The following is a 14,062-nucleotide window of genomic DNA, read 5'->3' as shown; positions in this document are numbered from 1 at the left end:
GTGCCCATATGTCTCCTATTCTTCGATAGCTTCATTGGCTCCCTGTCGAGAAACATATTCTTTTTAAGTCACTCTACATTGTAGTTAGAGCATTTTACAAACATGGCACAAAATACTTGCAGACAAAATCATCCCCTTATGTTCCCCTGCGACCACTCCGTTCACACTCTGCTTTCCTGATCGGAATTCCTTGGGTCAGACTCTCCCAGGTGGGTGGCCACGCCTTGCAGCCAGGGCTTGTAATTACCTTCCTTTATCCCTGCAGGCCACCTCTGACCATCTCTTTTCATAGGGCTTTGAAAACCTTTTTGTTCTGAGCTTCGCTCTCTGCACGTCGGCCTTCCGGTTCAGTGAGTGCCATGATGCCTTAGGTTGAAGGTGCACTTTATAGGTTTATAGGTTTTTCTAACATAACATCAATAACGCAATCAAAGTAGTAACCGAGGTAAAAATATAATGATTTTACCTTGATTCTACCCTATCATTAAAAAAACAAGTAAGCGCCATGGCATCCTCAACTGCCTATATGTGCAAACTTATTAGGGCCTGTAGACCCTTCCTCTCTAAAGCCAGCTGCATCACACTTGCCAATGCACTAATTATGCCCAAACTGGACTACTGTAACATGCTATGCATAGGGGCTAATAAACACATCCTAGAGAAAATGTAAACACTACAAAATACGATGGTCTGGAGGGTTGCCCCGAGCAATGCCAGTGGTTAAGATTCAGTCTAAACCTTCCAGCCATCACCTCTTTGTTTTTGCTTTGTCACCCCGAGTGGGACGGGTATGCCCAGACGTGGGTCCCGTGCCTGCTGGGCCTAGAGACCCAAGCTACTCCTCACTGATGAGCCCCAACAAGGGTGAAACATGTTTGGGGATGCTTGTGGTCTCGTGCAGAAGGGATGTGACCTAGCAGTTCGGGCTGGACTTCCCCTTTTGGGGTAGGGCCAAGCCTGATTTGATTATGGTCTTTCCCCTTCTGTAATGGCTTGGCAGGCGAAGAACGATGGTCTGGAGGGTTGCCCCGAGCAATGCCAGTGGTTAAGATTCAGTCTAAACCTTCCAGCCATCACCTCTTTGTTTTTGCTCCGAGCAGCTTTGGACATTCCTAGCAGAGAGCACATCTCTAACATCGCAAGAAGCCATCACTGGCTAAAAAGCAGCTACAGAATCCATCTTAAAACTGTCTCCCTCACCTTTAAATGCCTGAACAATGCAGCACCCCTTTATCTGTCGGATAGAATATTTAGAAGAGCATCTACCGGCCCCACTAGATCATCCAAGTCTCACTGCCTAGAAGTCCCTAGATTTAAACTTGCCAAATCCGGTGGTGCCAGTTTCCCAGTTAGAGCAGCTCTATCCTGGAACGCACTCCACCTAGCATTCAGAACTGAACAGCCTTACCCCAGATTCAGACATAATATGTTAAACTGGCTTTGCACTAATGACATTTAATATTTGCCTGTTTTTGAAGTACTGTTTTAAGCACGTGATTTTGGAACCACCCTCTTATCTCGTCAGTTAAGCTTTACAACAGCTGACTGTACCGACACATCTTGTATGTTTCAATCTTCCCCTGGCACTCCCAAATGTAATTTCTGTACCTTTACCATGTTGTAACGAAGCTTGATGTATACTTGTAAACTGCTGCGCCCAGCTACCTAAGGGTTTGGTGCGCATTAACAAATAAGCAAACAAACAAACATAACTGGTGACCTTCAATGAGTCAGCTAGCACCCCATCCATAACCTCCTCCAGTCTATTGAAAATTGAAACCACGAAATTTGCTAAGGCTAGCGTGAACAGTTGTCATTAATCTGTGCCATAAGGCTGAGGATATCACTGCAGCAGTGGAATTGATAAAGGGTTCAAAGGTTGTAATCCTCCTTTCCACCAACTTTCTTGCAAAACAATACCAAATTCTTCAACAACTCCAATTCCACTCCATACAAACTACACAGCCGTAGGCCCATGGGAATATCCAGTTTGGACTCCATTACTTCTGGTGTTGGTAGGCAGTTGATTCTGAATTTGAGATACCAGTCTCGTAACTTTGATTAGGGAAACATTTTCAGGTACAATCTAACCTCTCTAGTTGGTAAGTAAAATAATTCTTGCCCACTATATAATTTTAATCTTCCTAGATCTTATATGTCGACTCTGGTTTTAAGGCAAGCCCCTGAACGCTCACACTACAGAAAATACAACCCGCTAGGGAAGAAAGGCCGAAGTCGATTTTGTAAGGATAACAAGTTTTAATCTCATTCGCATATTAGAGCAACAGCAAAAGACTCTACTGGCAAGAACGTTCTGCCGAAAAGAGGTACAAGCAGAAACATTTAAGGCAAAAACATGATCATATTGACACAATACATGTAGTACACACCTGCGCGGCTGTTGCATGGACCTTATACAGGTACTGCTTTTATCCATATGGCATGGCAGTTTATTGGTCCCAGCCTAGTCTGTCCATCTTCCATCATGTGGGCACTGTGGGGCTCATCTTCTTCTCACATCGAAGGTCAGAAACCAATTAACTATACTCCAACTATACAGCTTGTTTATCACTCATACCATACACTTGGTGGGCTTCAAAAACAGACACACAGGAGGTTCCATGGCACTCTAACCTTCACACGCAGATTTCACTCACTCCCTCTGCTACATCCTACTCCCAGGTCTTCCACCGTCGTTTGAACTATAAGGTATCACTCCCAGCATCTTGCAATACAAATCACATGATTGTCACTGCAACAATACATCCTGTCCATCCTCTTTGAACATTTCAGTACTTGTTACTTTTAGGTTGATGGTCAAAGGGCACCTGGTGTCATGGAGTTCGGGGATCTTAGGGTTTAGTCGGTTGTATGGGCTCGTGGTCACTCGGGAATGGACTGGGTTGTGCTTTTGCCAAAGTGAGATCACATGCCGACCAGGTGCCGGCCTCTAATCGCGGCCTTGTAGGCCACATTCCCTTTGAGTGAAAGACACATCTTTGCAACACTTTCCAGAACAATGGACACATAGGGTCTCATTACGACCCTGCCGGTCTGGAAAGAACGGTGATGGTAAATCTGCCACCAACGTTCTTTCTGGACCGACTGATTAAGAGTCCTGCAGGCGGGAGGTGTCACTCCTGCCAGGTCTGACCTGGTGGGTTTAACACCACCCGCCTGCGGGAGGACATGGAAACACCGCCTCTGTCATATACGGAGCCGGTGTTTGCATGGTCCCCATCCCCATGGAGTCCCATAGGACTCCATGGGAATGGGGATTTACCGATTTCTGTCTCCGGAATTACCAGGTCACAAGGGATGTAATGCCCCAGTGATTCCGGCAATCACGTAGGCGGAATGGTAATACGAGTCCGGCGGTAACCTGCCGGAATTTCCGGCACGCTACCGCCGGACTCGTAATGAGGCCCATAGTGTGGCAGGTGGGGGTGCAAACTGTCCTCATGGGAGCTCGGGTATGACTGGAGATTTCCGTTGCCTCGTGGATTTGCTCCTAGTGCATGCATTATCGCCTTTACGGTACTTACCGCACAAGCCTTCTCTTCTACTTAAGAATATGAATATCTCTGCAAAATAGCGATGCCCCCCACGCCTTGGCTCATACCATATGAATATGCTATAATTGATGATGTTAGCATGGGGTCCTACTGGACGGGAAAGCACCCCTTTCACTGACCCATCTCGCATCTGGTTCATTACAGTGTCTTGAATGCATCTCGCCTTACTTTAAAGCACCTAAGGGGGGGGATGGGGCTGTCCCCTTCCCAACAGTTGTGCCACATGTTGACCTTCCTTTTGGGGATCTCATCAGATACTGGACCAGAGAGTCTTAGTGGCTCCATGAAGGACTCACATCTTTTCTTGGTTTTCCATAGGAAAGGATTGTGACCCTTGCCCATAAGAGTATTCAAGTAATCGTTGAGGTGTTTTTCCTCTGCTATTGACATTTTGAAGAACAAGGAAAGGTTGTGCTTCATCAACTGAGCTCTCCAGGAGACCAGGCCCAGCTCTAGTCTCATCACGCTGACTGGTACTGATAGCAGGAGACCCAAGACTCTATTCAATATCCTCCCTTCTATAATGTCAAGAAACGTCCTGCTTCTGCTGTGAATCAGGAATCAGTTTGCAGCCATACAGGACAATCGCTGATATCTTTGCCCTGTAGAACTCAATTAGGAGTAACAAAGAAAATGCACATAATCTGTTATTGATTACCCTTTGTAGTGCCATACACGCCCCCACTTTCTCATTCATCTGTTTCTGTCTGTGGGAGACAGAGAAGCCTAGGTATCTTATACAGTCAAAATTTTCTATAGGTAAATCATTGGTCTTCCACGTATAGCTTATCTGTTTCTTTCGCTTACTACAGGTCATCACCTAGGATTTAGCAGGATTTACTATTATATGATTCTGTGACAGGTAATTCATGACTCCTGACAAACAATGGTGCAGACCTGTGGGGGTTTAGACCAGCAGGACCAACTCGTCTGCATATGCAATGCATCCTATATTTAAATCCAACCATTGAGGAGCATAGCTGTCCCACTTCTTAGCTTAATCCTATAAATCAGCAAGGTATAGGTTGAAGAGCGTGGGCACAACATACGCACCCTTGAAGAACACCCCATGTGATAGCAATATCTTTGAAGAGTTTGCCTTTGATGTTCAGCCTGATCTTGGTGATGTTGTTGGTATATAGCATCCGGATCATATCCAATAAGCCCGGATATATGTCAGAACTTGCCAGTGTCTTCCAGAGGTGCGAGAGGCCCACATTATCAAAAGCTGCTGATAAATCTATGGCCGCTACATACAGATTTTTCGGTGTACTGTTGTCAATTTGAGAGAGGCATGCATGCGGCGTCATTCCACTCTGCAAAGTGCCATTACCCTCCTGAACCCTGTTTGTAGTGGATGGAGGCGATGAGTTGCCTCAGCCCACTTTCTCAACTCTCTGAGTATCATTATGGAAAACACCTTAGGTGTTGTATCTAGAAGGGAAATGGGACGATAGCTTTTGATCCTTTTGAAGAAGGGGTCTGTGGAAAAGCCCTCATGTCCCCTAGGCGAATGTCAGCCCGGCCCGAATTATGTTGAGAAATGAACGATGCAACTCACTGTTCAGCCAATCACCAGATATTCACTCAGACGCCCTTCAAGCCTTATCCAGTTGACAGTTTCGACGAGACGGGTGCCTCATCACTGGATCACGTTGACTGATAATAAAATCCAGCTGCAATGACATCACTATTGACAGCACGACATAGAAGCGTTAGCCACGAAGCAAACTTTTTTTCCTGCACGAAGATACGCAGACCAGGTCCGGCTCCAGCAGGGAGGCCATGTCAGTGGTGTGATACACCACTAGTAACCAAGGGAGTGGGGGGATGGAAGGCACTCTAAACATCAATCAGCAACCTCAAAGACATTCTGAGAGGCTGAACTGCAGGATTTGTTTTATTGCCCTAGACAATGATTTATGCCCCACAGCCATGAAAGTACAAATAACCAGAGGGATGGAGAGCCACACACACCTCTAAGTGAGGTAGCACACATATTCAAGCAGGCTGCCTACAACTATTTTCTCAAACCTACAATCACAATGTTGGTTTCTGTATTTTAAATTGTGTTTATTTTTTGTGAGAATATAATGGTTTTTCACATCATGTTTAGTAAAATGGTTAACTGTATCAAGTTATATAAATGACAGGTAAGATGCTTGAACACAGATTTCTGCGCAAGGTGCGTCACCTGACTTGGGGTCCTTACAAATTACATTCAAAGTATATATTCTGCTGCATTAACTACTTGAGTATAAGTGAAAAGAGAAGGTTGGTTGTAACAAAAATGTAATTCTGGAGGGGAGAGTGTAGTAAAATCAAAAAGTGATACATGCAGGGCTTTGAATTAAACATTAGCACTACCGTTGCTCTGCGCAACATTCCATGACATAATTTTGCAGTATGTCTGTACCATTAGAGAAGGGGACAAGCCATTAGCAAATGAATTTTGGTGCTGCCACCAAAAGGTGCAGGTCATTCTCAATTTCCATCTTCACTGGAACACAAGTAACCACATGGATTTTTAGGCCCTGTGGTCTAGAAGTTTGGGACTGGCTTCTGATATTAGTGACAGGGCCAAGGCTGATATGCAAACAATAGTATGCAAGGCTGGCCAGAGCAATGACGGTGGTTTTAATTGATTCATAGACTTTTTACCTATTAGGTACAACCAGAACGCATGCAGTGAAACACAGCTAGGATGGCGATAAAATGTGAGAAGAAACACACATCCTATGGGTGTGTCTGTTCATTTACCCACCTAATGACTAGCCATGGCTGTGTTAATACCTCACCAGAAAAACCTAACGTTCCTAGAACTCTATGAGCAAGCTCTATAACAAAGTAACATCAAACATGTTGCTGTATAGGGCCTGTCAGTGTTATATCTAAGCATTCTTTTGAGTGTTTCATTACTTAATTACCTGTGTAAATAAGCTCCTGATGTAATAAAATTCTCTTAATGTGTGTCTTCAGCCAGTTGATTTTATAAGCAATATATTTGTCAATGCCTCTGTGATTGCACTGAAGTCATGTCTTAAACAAGCAATCACATTCCATCCGTTTTGGCTTGCTTATAGGTATTAGACATTTGCCAGGCAATGCCATCATATGCCCAGTTACTGCCACCATTGTCCAGCTGTTCCCATCTTATGACCAGGTGATACCCTTATGTGGTTCCCTTATGGAAGTGTCTGGCAAATGCCTACCCATGCCTAATCAAAAGCCCAAGCCGTTGGCTTTGCCGATGCATGTTGGCTTCTGTTTGTCTCCTTAAGTTAATGTGTATATGTCCAGATGTGGGTGTCTTGCTGGCTACGCCTTGGGAATCAAGCTGCACTGAGCTAGTCGAACAAGGCCCTACCTGAAAATGATTAGGCTAGGTTGGCAAGTTTTGACAAGTTTTAGACCTTCTCATGCATACTTACCAGTGGGGCTCTGACCTAAATAGAATGTATCTTTGTTTGGAAGCCTAGTCTACTCTGACAGAATGTTTCATGATTCAAACTGATAAGTACTGACTTCATAACCTTAATCTGTTGAGTAACTTTACAGAGTTTGTAAAGTATGATGTCAATCCTGGGTGCTGGGTGTTTAGGCAGTGCCAGTAATTAAACATGAACACCCACAAAATAAACAAAAAAGAGGAGCGTTTTCTATAATGTTCGAGGGCAAAGTATATAAGGTGTACATCTTTTATAAATACAAATCAGTATTTCAATATTTACTAAAGAGTACAATCACAGGTGGATTTAACATTTAGACAAGGGACACATGCCAATGCCCCTCCCCTGCTCTACCATCACCCCTCACATGCAAACATCAGGGCTGAACAGGCCCTACCATTGAGATTGTATCTTTTAACAAGTCTCAGAGGCAGATTATTTACAATAGGATGTGCTATGCCAAAATATGCTGTTGATACTCAGTGTCTTTTCACTTTATCAGGCGACCACTCCAAAGACACTGAGGTCATTAATGCCACATACAACCAAATCGAGCTCTGGATGCTGTATAATGGACTAGCCCTGAATAACTTAAAAACTGAGATTACTATCCTGGGCACCAACCCCAAGTGGCGCCAGCTTGATCAGTCCTATTCATTCTTTCAAATCGCAGACTGTCTGCTCCCCACTTTGAAAAAACAATAAAAACCTTGGGAGTCACGATTGAGGTCCCATATCAGCAGCCTAGTGTCAAACTCAACATTATATTACATTATACTTTTGGCACAACTCAGACAATTCCTTGAGGCCTGCAGTTGTGCCACCCTAGCCAGGGCGATCATAGGGAGCCTCCCGGACTTCTGTGGCAGCATTCTCCTTGGGGTAGGCAAAGGAGAGCTCAATCGTCTGCAAGCTGTCCAGAACAATGCAGTTAGGGTCGTTATGGGGATGCGCAAAACAGATCATGTCTCAACAGCAAACCGAGCATTACATTGACTCCCTATTACAAAGAGAATCATGTTTCGTACCCTTTGCATTTCAGGGGCTTGCATGTATGGAATGAGCCCTTTTTATATGTAAGCCCAGTTGAAGTGGCTATCTAACAGCCGTAATCTAAGATCCAATAACACAGGGTTGCTTTTCACCCCAAAGTCCACTTTTGAGTAAATGGATCTTTGACCTCCGCTAGTTTCTCTCAGGTTTCTCCTTAGGCTTCGCTGAGCTTTATGTTTTTTATTGTATGTCATGCCAGCTCTCTTATGCCCCCGGGCCACTGTCATTGTGCTTTAGAATAAATTCAATAAATAAATAAATTAGAAATGAGAAAAGGTAAAAAGGCAGTGATCATTGCTGTGGCACTTAAAAAAATATATAGGGTTTTAAGAAGCTGTTTAAGTGTGATTGTTAGGTGATTAGTAATTAAGGGGATACAGAACAAGCTGTGTGAAACAATAACCTTGACATGCATTTCATTTCACTTTGTGTCTGTAAGAGATTTTTTGTAAATTCTCATTCATTGCTATGCTGGAGCTTGTAGGCTTCCATTCAGGATGGGAAAAAAAAAACTACAGTCATAAGGGATTCTTTTCCAGGTCAAGCAGAGTGGAAGAAGTGGCTCTAAATGCATTTAGCTCCACTTTGTATGAGCTACAGGATTTTGTATGATTTGCCAAGCGAAGTTGGAGAGCAGATCAGACTTAACAAGGCCCCCCTGCCAAATCCTATTGGCATTCCAGCAGCATGTATTTTTAAGTTGGCTGAAATCCAATGGATTCCTATGAGATCTGCCGACTTTTACACGTGGTAAAAGCGGACAGAGTCAAAAGGAATCCATTGCGGATGACTCCCACAATCATTAATTGTGGAGGTGATTTAAACTTTTCCAGACACGTAGTGGTAAAGTAAAGATCAAAAGCGATTTTCACCTGTTTTAATCTTTACTTTTCCAGTACTTGGTGGAAACAATTAAAATTAATGAATGGCCCCTTTTGCAGAAAAGCGTAAACCGGAGAATTCTGCTCTATGCAGTTCAGGATTCAAAACAAAATGCTCCACCTTAATCTTTTCATCAACATGTTTCTACAATGATGAATACATTGTCAAGTTGGTTTATTGTGTGACTGGTGCATTTTTTAAGTAAACTGTATACAATTTAGTATTATTTTAGTTATTGAAAGCCAAACTTCAACACATATTTGTACCAACTTGAGCTCTGCAGATGTTTGGTCAAATATCTATATTTCAGGCTACGCTGAAATTATGGCTTTACCACTCAACCAAAGTGTGTGATCCTCAGCATATTTTTTTTTTATTTCACTATGCCTTGCCTGTTAAAAGTAGGTGCCCCTAGAAGGGATTCAGTTTCCATTACAAGCTATTCCAAAAAACCTCACTCATGATTTAATAGATGGCCAGCACAGGCATTAGGATACACACACACACACACACACACACACACACATCTAACTTTGAAAATATCCAGGCCACATTTATTGAACAAAATTGCGTCATTCATTACCAGTGAACACATCAAACAAAGAGTCATCTCGGACAATTGCATTTTACAACCAGTATGTAAACAGTATGTACCAGACAATGATGTATATGGGCATGACAGAGGAGCAAGACCCGCTCCTTCATGCCATACTCCACCAGGAGGTTGAAAAACCCTCAACCAGCACCGTCTGCCTCCTGATGCAGCCCTTACAGCCCTAGCACAGCCTTGCACTCTCAAATCAATTGAAATGTGCTGCGAAAATGCAACAAAAAATAACGATTTTGTGTTTCAAATTTAATATTGGACATGAACCATTGATGGGAGACATTCAGAATGGGACTAATGTAGGGGTTCAGTTGGAAAGGAGGGGGCATTTGTGGAATGGGTGGGTGAAGGGAGAATTGTATACATGTGTGTTATTGGAGGATATGTTGTTGTGCTCTAAATATTGTTAAGATCAACAAGACTACCTGTATTGATTGGGCATGGTATGTTCTATTCATGAAATAAAAAAAAAGTTAGAAAAAAATGTAATTTTGTAGGAAACAAAATCTCCTATTCCTTGCTTCAGTATTGTGGGGGGGGTCTATCTTTCACAACAGGATGGAGGGAGCACAAGCATCCCCTTCGGGGCCCGCTGGGAGTAGCCACAGCACTCAGGAAGGTATTTGTTGGGCAGACACCATCCATCTGCTCAGCCCTATCAGAGGAAGAGGAGGAGGCATCACCCTGAATTCTCTTAAACCAGGCCAGGAAATGCATGCTGGGTGCTGGTGTGAACAGGTGAAAAGGTAGGTAAATGGGAACAGTGATTAGGGAAGCTGAAGGAACGTGTCTGGATGGTGAAAGGTAAAGGAGGATCAGATATAACAGAAAGGGGAGAGATGATGGGAAGGGAAGACAGGTAGATTGATGTTGCAACACGATTTTCCTTGCTTCTCTTTTGCTATGTACTTTTTTATAGAGGTGTGCAAATTTATTTTTGGAGATCTGCAAACTCTGGATCAACGCCAACTCTTTCAATAGGATTCTCCTAGACCCACACCCAATGGAATGTGGGCCCCCCTGGTCACAACCCTGGCCCACCCAGATGAGCCGGGCCTGATGCAGACACACAGTATACATGAAGAACATGCTCACACTTTTCTATAGATAGAGGACAGATACATGTAAGTCTTTACTTTAAACTAGCAAAATACAGAAATGCAAGGAAGCCAAGCAAACATTGACCATAATTTCAATCGCTTTATTGCATCTAACCATAAAGATCTATGGGGACGTATAAGGATCCTATAATGCTCTACCACTACTAATCTTCAAATAAGATATTAGAACCTATAGGAAAAACCACAGAATGACTGCAGTGAATTTGCATAAAACCATATGCCTCAAAATATGGAAGAAGAGATGCAGACTCTACAGCACGAAGTATAGAGATAGTGGTCGCAGCCAAGGACAAGGGTGGGTGGAAAATTAATGATTCCTGAGGCAGCGAGCCACCTGCGAATAAAATCCTCAATAATTGCAGAAAGAAAGACTCCGTTTTGTGGTCCTCGCACACATGACCCTGCCGACCCGAACTATGGCTATTTACTCATGGTGTGAAGCAGACGAGACTGATAGATGCATTGTCCACCAAAAATTGCAACCTGCAGGCACTCTCTCAGGCTAAGTAGTCATAAGTGGCAAACATGTGGACACACAGTCTTTCTCATTACCTTGAAATGTTACACTGAGAGCTGTGAACAGAACAGAGTCCTAGGCCTGGGGGGACCCGCGCCAGCCAATCCAGATGCTCAGATCATGGGGTGGTACAGAAGGTTGCATGGACCAATGGCCCCGTGTGACCCTGCAACAAAGTAATAGATAATTTTTTGGGAAAGTCTCAGGCAAAGCCACCTGACAAGGTGAACCAATGGCATAATTAACATAGGGGATTTCTATAGGTAATACCACCCAAGCCATACAATGGGAATGTCCCTTAGGTTTTGGGGGATGGATTTGTGCTTGAAACATCAACAAGGAATACAACAGGGTGACACAGGCTGAGACGCTGAGATTGCCAGAGATTTTGTTGTTTCCTGTGTATTCCCTGTCTTTAGGAAAAATAAAGACAGTTTATTTAGCCCATGGCGGAGTTCTCCATTATTGCGAGGGAGAAGAGTGTGGATAGGCCCCAGAATCCCTGATAACTTGTGGTATCATTGAAGCCAAGAGCCCCCATCCACTGTTATACTATTGCACTCTATCGCTTGTTTTGTGTATGGGGTTGACTATGGAGTTACGCCATGAATTTGGGCAGACTCCACTCCTTGCAATTTGTTCAAAAAGGTTGTACGGGGGGGGTGCTGTTGTGTACGACTGAAAATGACTGCCTAGAGCTGGATCTCCACACTAGGGAAATCCTTTTTCCTAAATAAAGTGGTCAGATCGCTGCGTTTGCTGGCCACACTGGGTGGATGGCGCCCGGTACCGCTCCTGTGTCAGATGTCTAAATCCTGCTCTCAGAGGAGCTGCGGCCGGTGAGCTATCGAGACCGGAAAATCACGACTGGCGGACACTGGGAACGGCTGCTGTGCAGCTCCATGTGACACTCTACAGTCCTCTGCCTGAGCCTGGGGTGCAAAAGGCCTGCTGGGGGAGGGGCATCACTGCCCCAGACATTCACGCCACTCATGCACTTCAACTGCTGTGCCTCACTTGCCATCCTGCGGTGGGGGCCCCATCATCGGCCACCCCACCAGCTGAGAACCTGCCAGCCGCCCATCCCCCATTGGTAGCCGGACACCAGGCAATCCCACCGAGAGCAACGGGCGCCCCCCCCTGACTGGAGTGGTGGGCTGGCGGTCACATGTCTCCGGGGCCTCTGCAGCGAAGGATCCCACACAGGAGGACCGCGGCATGGTGAAGACGGGCCCCCGACACTGCAACATTCTAGCAGTAACGTGCAAGGTAGGAGCTGCCGAGGATGCATGCAGACAGTTGTGCCCCCCTGGACCAACGGGGCCTGCCAGCGGTATTGGGCGCGGCTGACTGCTGATTAGGCTGAGGGGACAATTATATACCCGAATCTGCATTCTGCCAGGGCGAACTCGGCCCCACATCCACCCGGTGCCCTCACCTCTTATTCAGAGCCACTCTCCACTCATTGGCCTCTGCCCAACACCTGCATTGGGTGCACGGGTGGATGTATCCAGGGCCCAACCTATTAGTATGGACATCTGACCACATGGCCCTGCTTAAGTGTGAACATCCCCCTACTCTGCCTGTTACTCCTTGGTACTAAAAAACATCTTTGCTGATACCCATGGGCTCCATTCCTGGCCACACCGGCATGCCTGAACTGGCCACCGTGCATGCACTGCACTTGGCAGACAGACCCTGAATCCACCGTCCGGCGTGAGCGCACAGAGACCAAAGTTACCCAAGCACCAAGCACTGTACCTAATCATGGTGGGCCTAGATGGTCCGCAAGATGGAACCTGAAAAACATTTGGGGACTGAGTGCCAGATCTACGTTGGAGGCCACAGCCCACTCATTAGACAACGCAGCGCATACCTAACAGTGACAAGCACCCCTAACCCCACTGTGATTGTCTGATCTGGTGGTGAAGGTACAGCGGCACACTGTCCAGTTCAGAACTGGCCTATCTGGCGCTATCCTACGACTCAGCAAACTGCGACTGAACATTTTTAAATTCAAAGAACATTGACAACCTGCAGGGGTGCACTGAAGCAGTATGCCCAGGGGATCTAACAAAAAGGAAAGTACCATAAATATGTTCGTGAAGGCAACGCAGAAGTCAGTGGAACCCCAACCAGAGCAGGGTGCAGCCACACTGCTGCCACCTGATAACCAAGATGCACCAAACATGTTTGAATACATGCGAGAGGGGTTCACCACCCTCCACTCAAAGCTGGACGACATGAGCGGGAGTATAGGCTCAAATAAGGCCCACATGGAAAAAAAAGATGGCAGCGTAATGGAAGTTGAAAATAGACTTTGTGCGGCTGAAGATGACATTGGTGCCCTCCGAGCCGAAGTGAGCACTCTCTCCAAACACGTCCAAGAGGTCAGCTGGAAGAATGAGGATCTCAAATCGTACTCTAGGCGCAATAACATCCGTATCAACAGCATACCGAAGGACAACATCAAAGGCCCCATGGAGGACTAGGTGGAGCAAACCCTCCTATCCCTGCTGGATTCCCCAAAGCTGTCTCCACAATTTGCTATTGAAATGGCCCACAAGCTCTCACGGCCAAACCCAAACCAGGAGCCCCTGAATTACTGTGACAGAGACACCCTGCTGTGTGCCATGAGGATCAAGGGCAAACTTCTCCTGGGATCCTCCTGAATCCACCTCTACCTTGGTTTTTCCACCGCCATCCAACCGGAGCGCAAAAGCTTCTTGTCCGTGAAAAAGAAACTGCAGGATCTAGGAGTGAAATCCTCCATGTTGTACCCTGCTAAGCTTAGGATTGAGCATGCAAACCGAGTCTCCTTCTTTACCATACCTGAAGAGGCAACCAAAATCATTGAG

This window comes from Ambystoma mexicanum, chromosome 6q, assembly GCF_040938575.1.
Source record: "Ambystoma mexicanum isolate Mex_15411 chromosome 6q, UKY_AmexF1_1, whole genome shotgun sequence".
Taxonomy (NCBI): domain Eukaryota; kingdom Metazoa; phylum Chordata; class Amphibia; order Caudata; family Ambystomatidae; genus Ambystoma; species Ambystoma mexicanum.
Note: the sequence above shows the minus strand (reverse complement) of the source record.